The sequence below is a fragment of the Microcaecilia unicolor genome, chromosome 2 (assembly GCF_901765095.1).
Source record: "Microcaecilia unicolor chromosome 2, aMicUni1.1, whole genome shotgun sequence".
NCBI classification, from domain to species: domain Eukaryota; kingdom Metazoa; phylum Chordata; class Amphibia; order Gymnophiona; family Siphonopidae; genus Microcaecilia; species Microcaecilia unicolor.
Window position 1 is genome coordinate 115,017,225 of NC_044032.1, and position 13,203 is coordinate 115,030,427.

The 13,203-nt window shown below is 45.7% G+C and overlaps 1 protein-coding gene across 1 annotated transcript in view; it reads right to left on the reverse strand.

Annotated features, from left to right (window-relative positions):
* JMY (junction mediating and regulatory protein, p53 cofactor) overlaps nt 1-13,203 on the reverse strand; it is a 273,665-nt gene that overhangs the window by 56,549 nt on the left and 203,913 nt on the right. The window lies entirely within an intron of this gene.

The following is a 13,203-nucleotide window of genomic DNA, read 5'->3' on the forward strand; positions in this document are numbered from 1 at the left end:
CTGAGAGAGAGAGAGAGCGTCTGTCTGAAAGAGAGAGAGAGGGTGTTTCTGAGAGAGAGAGAGTCTGTGTGTGTGTGTGTGTGAGAGAGAGAGAGAGAGAGCGTCTGTCACAGAGAGAGACAGTCTGTGTGAGAGAGAGAGAGCGAGATGGAGTCTGAGAGAGACAGTCTGTGAGAGTGAGAGAGAGAGAGAGAGAGGGAGTCTGAGAGAGACAGTCTGTGAGAGAGAGAGAGAGAGAGAGAGAGAGAAAGTCTTATAGCCAGTTGTTTGAGGCAGCAAAGCAGGGCTCGTTTTTGAGTTGTGTGTGTGTGTGAAAGAGAGAGGGCTGCTAGGAGTCCCTGTGACTGTGTGTGTGTGTGGGGGGGGGGGGGGGGGGGGGGGAGAGAGAGAATGAAAAAAAAAAAGGCAAAGAACTTCAGCTCCGGTGGGAAGGGGGAGGTGTTCTGCTCTAAGCGCCTGAAAAAAATTACAAAAACAAAGCCAGTGCCAGCCCCGTACAGCGGTGACAGGAAAGCAGCAGGCTGCACACATCTGCCAACTGCAACCTGGGAGAGGAGAGCTGTGCATCATAGTGTCATCTTTAGCAGATCCAAAGTCAGAGCGAGGCTTGCAACGCTTCCCCTTTCATCTCTGAACGATGTTGTCACTTGCAAACAGCCCCCCCACCCTTCTCTGGAAACGCATAGCGATGCTCCAAACTGCTTACGCACGCACTCTCAGACAGACCCAGAAAAGGATAGGAAGACGACACTGTAGGAGGAAGAGAAGTAGCTGGCAGAGGTACTGGGCGGAAGAGGTGTTGACCGGATGGAAATGGAGAATGGGCAGGGGGTTACAGACGGGATTAGATGACTCTGAAAGTGTAGAGAAAGCCTTTATTGTGTGGACAATGCTCCTACCGATGTTCTGTTACATTCCTTTGCGACTGCATCCATTTGGGAGAAAATCAGTTCACAAAGCCAATCCCACGCCTCACAGGCTGGATGGCACTTCCAAGTTTCCAGGGATGATAAGTATCCGCTGTCCAGCATGTGGATTGCTTTACAACAGTTTTGACTTCTCTCCAAGAAAGAAACACATGACCAAGAACAAATCGCACTGCACCTTTATTTCCTGCTTCAACTGTGTAGTTTATCAAACCTCCTTGGTTTATCCTCTCTGTAGAAGCAGCCCGAACCGACCCAGTGATGCAAACCCCAGACACCCAATCAGCGCTCCAGTCATTAGCAACTGCCCAATAGAGCGCAGGGGGCGGGATCCAGAGTGCGCCGAGCTTCCAGGAAGTAAAAGACTTTCTGCAGCAGTGGTAGCAAGAAGAGCAGTGGTGCTGGTCCTGCCTCTAACCACGCCGGGAGAGAGACCTGTGACGTGTTGTGCATGCGCAGAACAGCTGCGCTGTTCTGCATATGTGCAGCATGTCGGTCACTCTTCATTTATATAGTATAGGATTTATTTTCTGCATTTATATCCCACATTTTCCCACCTCTTTGCAGGCTCAATGTGGCTTACAAATACCGTAGTGGCGATTGCCATTTCCGGAATAAGAAATACAGAAGAACATTCCAATCTAGCAGTTATGCATGTGAATGTACACTCTGGGATAATTACACTCTACCCCTCCTCTTGCCAAGTCAGGGAATTGAACCTGATTGCCCACGATCTCTCCCATTGAATATGGTCAGGCCTCAGGGAGTTCAGGAGACAGAATTCTTTCCCATGCCCTTTGAAGTAAGGCTACTTCAATCCAAGAGAGAATTACCCTTTTTGTAACTATGAGAGGAAAACCAGGTAACACCTTATTTCTTTCTCTGCCTTGAACAATAAGATCAAACACTATATCTCCCTGACAGACAGATCTCTGGAGTCAACAGCAATAGTTCTATTACACATCTCTTTGAACATAAGAAAATCTATGTTATGACAAACACAGGGTCTGAGCTGACAGAGAGAGATGTAACACCTCTAAAGGAAAGCAGTTTTAACTCTTGTCTTTAGAATAAGAATGGCCTGGGCTGTCAGAGGCTTGAAACATATCACCTCTATATGAAAGTAATTAACTCTTGTCTCCTCTTCTTAGAATAAAAAATAAGAATAAAGGGATATACTAAGATAAATAGATCAAAGGTTCTGAGGAATATATTCTTATGCGAGAAAAGCTGTAAAGATGAATAAAAGAGATATAATATCCAAAACATTTGGACAAGAGACCAACTGCATCTTCAAAGGAAATGTAAATAGATGCTATGTATTCCTTTATTGACAGGAGATCCTGACTGACTGTAAGATGCTAATTAAGGGGGTGAGAGAAACCCTCCTCCTTCTTGTGCTTCTTTTGTATTGAAAGGGAAAAGAAATCCTATATAATATTTCTCTGCCAGATAGGAGGTTGGTCAGTGTGCAGCGCTCTTGGCCTCACGCTAAAGAACTGAGAGACTGCCCTGACCAATTTTCCATTGTAATTTCATTTCTGTATATGTACTCATTTCTGTCCTATTCTAGACTATATCTATATTTCTTATTATTTATCCTAAATCTTTGGATAAAGAAATAAACCAGTGTTACCCCGAGAAGCGCTTCTCTTGGTTTCTTCCTTTTTGTTTTTACTTGTTGTAGTGTAAATAGTCCTTAACCAGCTTTCCGGTTTCTAAAGGTAACAGTTGAGAGGATTTGTCTGCTGGCCTGATTGGACTCCGCGGGCAGCAAGAACAGGCGCAAACACTACCCATCTGTCCAATTCCTCTCTTCTCCTCTCCCCCTCTAATACTTCCATTGTTATTCCTTATTTTAATTCCACTCTTGAGTTTGACCCTTCTTATACACCTCCATTGCAGGTTATTAACCTGCCACATCTTAAGGGTGTTCCAAACCCCTGCATTTTCCATACTTTCCTATCCTTTCTGTCTCACTACCATTCTCCTCATCCTAGTCCATCACCAAGATATCCACACCTTGTGCCTTATCACAAACGCTCTCCTACTTTCCATACCTTTCACTATCCTCTTGTTGGTCATTATTGGATTTGTGACAATCTCCTTTACCTGACTTTACCTTCCACTTACTTTTTTTGTGTACTCTCTGCACTCAATTATTTTTCTGTTATTGTTCCTCTTAATACTTCCTTCTCCTTCCCCACTCGTTCTAAACATTCCCTCTCTGTCCCTTCTACTGTAGCCCCTGAACATGAAGCTATTCAAAAATCTTTGGACTATATTAATTCTATTCATCCCTTGACTAAAGTTAGACTTGATTCCCTCTCTGCTACTTCTTGGATTCCAATTTTTGTTACTCCTGCTTCCACTGCTGAATTAGGAAAAAAAGTTAGCGTTAGAAGCGAAAATACATAGTAAAAAATTTTTTTAGATACATTAAAAACAGGAAGCCGGCTAAAGAATCGGTTGGGCCGCTGGACGAAAATGGTGTTAAAGGGGTGATCAGGGATGACCAAGCCGCGGCGGAGAAATTAAATGAATTCTTTGCTTCGGTCTTCACCGAGGAGGATTTGGGAGGGACACCGGTGCCGGAAAACATATTTGAAGCGGGCGAGTCGGAGAACCTAAACGAATTCTCTGTAAACTTGGAGGATGTAATGGGTCAGTTCTGTAAACTGAAGAGTAGTAAATCGCCAGGACCTGATGGTATTCATCCCAGAGTATTAATAGAACTGAAAAATGAACTTGTAGAGCTACTGTTAGTAATATGCAATCTATCCCTAAAATCGAGTGTGGTACCGGAAGACTGGAGGGTAGCCAATGTTATGCCAATTTTTAAAAAGGGTTCCAGAGGAGATCCGGGAAATTATAGACCAGTGAGTCTGACGTCGGTACCAGGCAAAATGGTAGAGGCTATTATCAAGAATAAAATTACAGAGCATGTACAAAAACATGGGCTGATGAGACAAAGTCAGCAAGGATTTAGTAAAGGGAAGTCTTGCCTCACCAATCTATTGCACTTTTTTGAGGGGGGGAACAAACATGTGGACAATGGGGAGCCGGTGGATATTGTGTATCTGGATTTTCAAAAGGCGTTTGACAAAGTGCCTCATGAAAGACTCCAAAGGAAACTGGAGAGTCATGGGATCGGAGGTAGGGTATTACTATGGATTAAGAGCTGGTTGAAAGATAGGAAGCAAAGAGTAGGGTTGAATGGTCAGTATTCTCAGTGGAGAAGGGTAGTTAGTGGGGTCCCGCAGGGGTCTGTGTTGGGACCGCTGCTTTTTAACATATTTATAAATGACCTAGAGATGGGAGTAACTAGTGTGGTAATTAAATTCGTAGATGACACAAAATTATTCAGGATCGTCAAGTCGCAGGAGGAGTGTGAAAGATTACAGGAGGACCTCGCAAGACTGGGGGATTGGGCGTCCAAGTGGCAGATGAAGTTCAATGTTGCCAAGTGCAAAGTGACGCATGTGGGTAAGAGGAACCCGAATTACAGCTATGTCATGCAAGGTTCCGCGTTAGGGGTTATGGACCTAGAAATGGATTGGGAGTCATCGTTGATAAGACGTTAAAAATGTCTGCCCAGTGTGCTGCCGTGGCTAAGAAAGCACACAGAATGTTGAGTATTATTAGGAAAGGGATGGAAAACAAACAGGAGGATGTTATAATGCCGTTGTATCGCTCCATGGTGCGACCGCACTTTGAGTATTGTGTCCAATTCTGGTCGCCGCATCTCAAAAAAGATATAAAGGAATTAGAAAAGGTGCCGAGAAGGGCGACGAAAATGATAAAGGGGCTGGAACGACTTCCCTATGAGGAAAGGCTGAGAAGGTTAGGGCTCTTCAGTTTGGAGAAAAGGCGGCTGAGGGGTGATATGATAAAAGTCTACAAGATAAAGAGCGGAGTAGAGCGGACAGATGTGAAGCATTTGTTTACACTTTCAAACAACAACAAAACCAGGGGACACAAGATGAAGCTAGAATATGGTAGATTTAAAACAAATAGGAGAAAGCTTTTCTTTACTTAGCGTGTAGTTAGACTCCGGAACTCGTTGCCGGAGAATGTAGTGACAGCAGCTGGCCTTACGGAATTTAAAGGGGGTCTGGACAGATTCCTGAAACGTCCATTGAACATTATTAATTTTATTTATTTATTTATTTTTTTTTGGTGGGGGGGGGGGGGGGGGGGGGGTGCCAGGTTCTTGAAGCCTGGATTGGCCGCTGTTGGAGGCAGGATGCTGGGTTTGATGGACCCTTGGTCTTTTCCCAGTATGGCGGTGCTAATGTACTTTATGTTCGAGGTCTCCTTCTTGAACTCCTTGGCTTTCTAGCTTTTCTCCTTATTCTCTTTTGCTCTCTCCCCTGTTTTCTCTCTCTGTGTAAGAAATTGTTCTCTATACCTTTTACTACCAAAATTATGCTTAATGAAATTTCTGCCCCGAATTATTCTACTTCTCTGATTTTTGCTCCCTCTCGTCACTCCCACACCCTACCGCCTTTTCCTGCTGAAGAACCTACCATCTCCTAGCTTCTGGTTTTGTCTCCCTATTCCCTTTAACAGAAGCAAAGAGGGAAGATGTTCTACATCAGGTTTGCTGCACTACTTCCCATCCCCCATCTTTCTTTTCTGTATGTGGCTGTTGGTCTTTGCTGTCAGCCATATGCAGGAATGCAAAAATTTCTGGCTGATCACAAGCTCTGATAAGATCTTCATTACTATGGCAGCCCAGTGTTTTGTTACACACAACTTTTTTCAGATACGAGATGGTAAGGACAAAGGACCCAATGATATATTTGCAGGACATATACAAGCCCTATGATTGGTGTAGGGGAGGGGAGAGGTGACATCATTAGTACTATAAAAATGCCTGCAGACAAAGAGATCCTTAGAATGAGCCTTTTTGTAAGAGAGTTTTCCATTCTGATTCAGGGCGTTGTCCTGGCTAATTGGCTATTCTTCAGGAAATATATTATTTTGCTTTGTTTGTTTTGGGCAAGAACTATTTCTTTATAACAGATAACAATGTACTATTCTCTTTTCTCTTTACATTTTATTTCCCTTCAGGATCTATGATATTTCCGGTTAGTGGTTCCTTTCTCTCTCATTTTCTTTATTCTCTTTACAGCTGTTCTTTATATAATTAGTCTGATTACTTATGATTACCAAAGCTACTGCTATAAGATTCTGTAAGTTTGTTATTATTTTTCCACAACTTGCAACTGATATCTGTTGCTGTGTTGGTAAGTAATAAAATGCTTTTTTTCTCTAATTCCTGTCCAGTTTTTCTGTAATATGGTGTAATGTTTAGAGAATGGCATCCAAACGCAGCCTAGTACAACACTCAACCCATTTTTATGCCGATTTCACAACCCTCCTTAAGCTCATCTATGGACCTTAGGTTAAAATGCCCTAAATTATATTGATTTTAGCTCTTGCTCAGGCAACTTGTGTATTGTGGAGCTTAATGTGAACTTTCACAACCACTGTTGGAAGCTTCAGTGATGAGTGCACAGGAATGTTGCTGAGGCATCAAGGGAAGACCTTTGAGGAAACTGGCTGCTGCTGTTCACCAAGGGAGTGTGGTTCACAGACAAGCCAGGACGAAGGCTCTTGGAGCGGGCAGGAAAGAGTGGGGATCTTTCTTGTCGCGAAGAAGCCAGTTGACCACCAGGGTGCCTGAGGTATGTGCAGGGAGGGCACCCTGTGGCTTGGGGGAGGTAAAGCAAAGCTCGGTTCACCGTATGGTTCTGCGGGGAACCCAGCAGGAGCTGGATCCATCCCCGCAGGATCCCCATGGACTGGAGAGTATCCTCTTGGGATTCCCGCTATCCCCGATCCTGTGCAGCTCGCTAGTCAAAAGCAGCAATTTTTCCTGGGAATAAACTTTAAGACAGCTTTCCTATGTCAATCCCTCTCACTACAGCATTTCTCTTACAGTGCGGTAAAGGCACCATTCTTCTTTCTGCCTTCCTCCTACCTGAATATTTTTGATCATAGTGTCTGCGCCTACAATTGTTTCTTAGTATGTGCTTGAAAACACTGGCATCAGTTTAATACTGGGCAGTGCATGTTTCCAGTTCTTATAAGGTTGCTTTTCTCCAATAGTGCTGTACTAATACTGCATGTAAGCTGGATGCTGATTGATATTTAATAGGATAATATCCTGGGAACTCCCCTTGAAGCCAATGGAGCCAGAACTACCATACCCAGAATCCAGTAGGGGAGGGGGTGGAACCCAAACCCCGGGTCGGATTCCCCTTCCAGGAGCCGGCATCAGCAGCAGCAGTGAGGGGAATGGAGAGGCAGTAGTTACCAGAAGGGGGCGCATGAACCAGGGAAATCAGCTCCCCTTGCTTAAGAATACATAATTCCTGCCACCTGTGAGAAAGGGGGGGGGGGGGCGGCTTTTCTGGAGTCTTTGAAGAGAAAGGAGAGAGAGGAGAGGAAGGACATGGAATGGGAAGTGAGTGAGACAGATCTACCTGCTGTCACACCCGGTGGGGAGGAACTTATGGAGGTGGAGGAGTTCAGATAAGTGATTTTGGCATAAAGAAAAGAGCAGTGTGTGGGAGGCCACAGGGTTGTAATGTTGCTGTGCAGAGGGAGGAACACTGCTATGGCAGGGAACCTCAAGGACTGAGGTTCCTGGCTGGGAAGGAGACAGCATTGAGCTGTTACTGTAGAGGACTAAAGACTGATATAACTGGAGGTAAAAGTGTTTATTTTGGAAGAAAGAGGAGAAGCCTACCCATTGCTTACGGGCGGGCAGAGGACTCAAAGTACTGGGACTGCTTTCCCAGGTTGGAGACTGTGGATGGTGGTGTACCTAAACTTGCTCATGAACTGTGAATGTGGACTGCAATTACTACTACTACTATTTAGCATTTCTATAGCGCTACAAGGCATACGCAGCGCTGCACAAACATAGAAGAAAGACAGTCCCTGCTCAAAGAGCTTACAATCTAATAGACAAAAAATAAATAAAGTAAGCAAATCAAATCAATTAATGTGAACGGGAAGGAAGAGAGGAGGGTAGGTGGAGGCGAGTGGTTACAAGTGGTTACGAGTCAAAAGCAATGTTAAAGAGGTGGGTTTTCAGTCTAGATTTAAAGGTGGCCAAGGATGGGGCAAGACGTAGGGGCTCAGGAAGTTTATTCCAGGCGTAGGGTGCAGCGAGACAGAAGGCGCGAAGTCTGGAGTTGGCAGTAGTGGAGAAGGGAACAGATAAGAAGGATTTATCCATGGAGCGGAGTGCACGGGAAGGGGTGTAGGGAAGGACGAGTGTGGAGAGATACTGGGGAGCAGCAGAGTGAATACATTTATAGGTTAGTAGAAGAAGTTTGAACAGGATGCGAAAACGGATAGGGAGCCAGTGAAGGGTTTTGAGGAGAGGGGTAGTATGAGTAAAGCGACCCTGGCGGAAGATGAGACGGGCAGCAGAGTTTTGAACCGACTGGAGAGGGGAGAGGTGACTAAGTGGGAGGCCAGCAAGAAGCAGATTGCAGTAGTCTAAACGAGAGGTGACAAGGGTGTGGATGAGGGTTTTGGTAGAGTGCTGGAAAGAAAGGGGCGGATTTTACGGATGTTGTAAAGAAAGAAACGACAGGTCTTGGCGGTCTGCTGGATATGAGCAGAGAAGGAGAGAGAAGAGTCAAAGATGACCCCAAGGTTTCAAGCTGAGGAGACAGGGAGAATGAGAGAGCCATCAACAGAAATAGAAAACGGGAGGAGCGGGGAGGTGGGTTTGGGGGGGAAAATGAGAAGCTCGGTTTTGGTCATATTTAATTTCAGGTGGCATTGAGACATCCAGGCAGCAATGTCAGACAAGCACGCTGAAACTTTGGTTTGGATGCAAGGTGAGATATCAGGGGTAGAAAGGTAGATTTGGGAGTCATCAGCATAGAGATGGTAGTTTCCTCAATAGTAACTTCAGGAAAGGAGGAAAGGGAATGAGGGGAAGGAGAGAGAGGGGAACGGACTAGTGGAGGGAGAGCTGGTGAGGTAGAGAAAGCAAGGTTTATCTTTTGAACCTTGTTGTGAAAGAATTCAGCAAGGGTCTGAGGAGATAATGAAGGGGGAGTTGGGGGAGGGGGCACCTTGAGGAGAGAGTTCAATGTGGTGAAGAAAAGTTGAGGATTAGAGCCAAGAGAGTTGGTCAGTTGGATATAATAATCCTGTTTGGCACGTAAAAGAGCAGATTGGAAGGCGGTCAGCATGAACTTAAAGTGTAAGAAATCAGCAAGGGCCTGAGATTTCCGCCAGAGGCGTTCGGCGGAGCGGGTACAGGAACGTAGGTAGCGGATATTAGAAGTCAGCCAAGGTTGGGGTTTTGTACGCCTTACAGGGCGGGTCATCAAAGGTGCAAGAGTGTCTAAGGCAGAGGATAGAGTATTGTTGTAAGAAGAAACAGCCTCGTTGACAGACGTGGATGGTGCTACAGTAGAGAGGAGGTTTGAAACATGGGAGGATAGAGATGAAGGGTCAATATCGTGAAGATTCCTAGATAAATTAGATAGGATAGGACGGGACTGGGAGGGAGGAGATTTAAGTGTGAAAGTTATAAGATGGTGATCAGAGGAGGGATGATCAGAGGCAAGGAAACTAGAAGGTGAACAGTTGGAGGAGAAGATGAGATCAAGACAGTGACCATTTTGACGAGTGGGGGAGGTGGAGCATAGTTGGAGATTAAAGGACGACGTTAAAGCGAGTAACTTGGAAATATAAGAGTTGGAAGGATCATTAGCAGGAATATTAAAGTCACAAAGGATGAGAGAGGGGGAGGAAGGATCATGGAAGAAGGCAAGCCAGGCGTCAAAGTCACTGAGAAAGGATGAAAGGGACTTATCAGGGGGACGATAAATGACCGCTATTCGAAGAGGCAGAGGAGAGAAAAGGCGGATAGAGTGGACTTCAAAGGAGGAAAAACAGTGAGATTGAGGTGGAAGAAGGGGTTGAAATCTGGAGGAGGGAGAGAGAAGTAGTCCAACACCGCCCCCACGGCCAGCAGGGCGAGGAGTATGTGAAAATAGATAACCGCCATGGCACAGGGCTGCGACTGAAGCAGAGTCATCAGGGCAGAGCCAGGTTTCTGTTATGGCGAGCAGATGGAGGTGACGCGAGATAAAGAGGTCCTGGATATAGGAGAGTTTGTTACAGATAGAGCGGGCATTCCATAGGGCGCAAGAGAAGGGCAGAGAAGAGGAGGGGAGTAGAGGAATAGAGATGAGGTTAGAGAGGTCATGGTGAGATCTGTAGAGTTTGGATAATAGTTGGTGAGGAGGGCCAGGATTGGGATTGATGTCACCAGCTGAGAGTAAGAGAAGGAGTAAAAGAGAGCGGAGGAGAGTAGGAGAGGTGTGGTCACAAAGGCGTCGAAGGCGAGAGGTATTTAGGTGGAATGGGGAAGGCAAAATGGAGGGAAGAAAGAGACGGAGATTAAAAGCCAAGAGGGAGGAAGAGGGTAGGAGAGAAGGTGAGGTGATGAAGTCAATGGATGGGAATAAAAGGGATTTTTTTTTCCCCTCAACTGGCATTGTGGAGGTGTTTACTTGCTGTGGCTAAGAGTGGAGTGTTGACCCGGGAAGGTGACCCGGCCCTACTGAGGAAGGAGGGAATTTACAATATGGCTCTCAATTTCCCTTCTGGCACTCTCTTGACTGGACAGATTGAATGATATCCTAGGCACCATCCAGGATTCGTTGAGTTCATTCTACAGCTGATGTTGCTTGGAACTTTTTTTCCTTCCCATTGGTTGGAAACAATTGTCTGCCACAGAAAAACATCTCCTGCCCTTGTGGCTCCAGTCTCAAAATGGCTGCCGTGACCATAGGTGGCAGTCTTGTGGCAGACATTTTGGCAGCAGTGAGAACATGGAAAGGAGTGACTGGGGATTGCACTTGCCCTAACTACCCACTAGACAACCAGGGGATGGATGATAAGCTGAGTGTGTGTGTGTGTGTGGGGGGGGGGGAATAATAGGTGGCCTCATTCTATGCAAGCGTACGAGGAGGGAGTAGAAGGGAGGGAAGAGGGCTTCTATCTTTTGGGGGTGGTGAAGCTAGGGGGCCCAGCATAAATTTCAGATCCAGCTGAAAATGCAACAGCATTTTCAGGGAAAACTGAAACAAGGCCAGACACAAATTTCAGGCAGGATTCAGCGCCAAAGCCAAAACCGAAATTTGGTTGGTCTCTACAAGATATCGCCCTCTGGGCTATCTGCACCCCAACAGTGCTCCACTGAAGATAACAGAGGAACAAGCAAAGAACAGCTGCCAGATCCCTTTTTCCTGGGACTTGGGTGCTTAAGCTGGCTAGAAGTGCCCTCCAGTGGACCCTTGTCCTTAACAGAACTCAGATTGCGGAACCAAAAAACTACAACAGGGGACTGGAGACCCAAACGTGCTTGCCTGAGGTGATCAGAGAGGACTTGGCAGAGTTGTAAGAACAACCCTACAAAAACACTTCTTCAATTCTTTAAAAAAAAAAAAAAAAGGAGGGGGTCTGCAAATGGGGGAGGAAGGGGATTACCCCCACTAGTGAAGGCCCCAAAGGACCTGTGTCAGTCAGCTGCACTGAGTGAAGGAATGTGAATCAAGGCCTGGGGAAGTGAAGGGAGAGGGAATCCCCTCTGATCTTAATCAGGAGAAGGACTATGATCTAATTCCTGGGAGATAACACCAGCCAGGCACAATCACTGGGCTACAGGCCACAGACTGTCCCCAGGGAAGTTAAGCCTGTTAAAAAAAAAAAAAAAATCCTGCTGTGCCAGCACAACCAGCATCATCTGCTGGAGGCACAGAAATACTGACAGGTTCCTGATAGCAACACTCCATGTATCAGTGATACGTATTGTGTTATTTCTGACCTGGGGTTGAGAAAGGAGGGAATGGTTTAAATACAGCAATTCCCACACATTACTTCTTGACCTTTCTGCTGCTTTCAACACCGTTGACCACACATTACTCCTTGATACACTGTCCTCGCTTGGATTCCAGGGCCCTGTTCTTTCCTGGTTCTCTTCATACCTCTCACTCCGTACTTTCAGTGTTCACTCTGGTGCATCCTCTTCAACTTCCCTCCCGCTTTCAGTAGGTGTGCCTCAGGGTTCTGTCCTTGGACCACTCCTTTTCTCCATCTATACCTATTCCCTTGGTGCCTTGATCTCATCCCATGGTTTTCATTACCATCTTTACACTGATGACTCTCAGATCTACATCTCCACCCCTGAAATCTCAACCTTAATCCAAGACAAAATCTCTGCCCGCTTGTCTGACATTGCTGCCTGGATGTCTCAACGCCATCTCAAATTAAACATGGCTAAATCTGAACGTCTCATTTTTCCCCCTAAACCCTCCTCCCCTCTTCCCCCATTCTCTATCTCTGTTAATGGCTCTCATATCCTCCCTGTCTCCTCGGCTCGTAACTTTGGAGTCATCTTCGACTCTTCTCTCTCCTTCTCTGCTCATATTCAACAAATCACCAAAACCTGTCGCTTCTTTATCTTCAACATTAGCAAAATTTGCCCCTTCCTTTCTGAACACGCCACCAAAACCCTTATTCACACCCTTGTTACTTCTCGCTTGGACTATTGCAATTTACTTCTCACTGGTCTTCCGCTCAATCATCTTTCTCCTCTCCAATCTGTCCAGAATTCTGCAGCTCAACTTATTTTCCGCCAGAATCGCTATGCCCACACTAGCCCACTTCTCAAGTTGCTTCAATGGCTTCCTGTCCACTTCCATATTCAGTTCAAACTTCTCTTACTGACCTTTAAATGCATCCACTCTATGACCCCGTTACCTCTCCTCTCTCAGTTCTCCCTACATTCCTCCCCGTGAACTCAGCTCTCTGAGCAAGTCTCCTCCATCGCTAACTCCAGACTTCGTTTCTTTTATGTTGCTGCACCTTATGCCTGGAACCGTCTTCCTGAGCCCATACGACTAAGCTCCATCTCTACCTGTTTTTAAATCTATGCTGAAGGCTCACCTTTTCACTGCTGCATTTGGCTCCTAGCCGCTACTCATTTGCCCTCCTCCTCCCCTATTCCTCTATACCCTGTAATTCCCTTGCCCATAATGTCTTGTCTGTTTTACCTAGATTGTAAGCTCTTTGAGCAGGGACTGTCTCTCCATGTCAAATGTTCAGCACTGCGTGCGTTTGGTAGATCTATATAAATGCTATTAGTAGTAGTAGTAGAAACATGCGAAAATATATTTAACCGTTAGATGTCACTGATTTCAAAGGACTTAGTTTATAGTTTGGACAC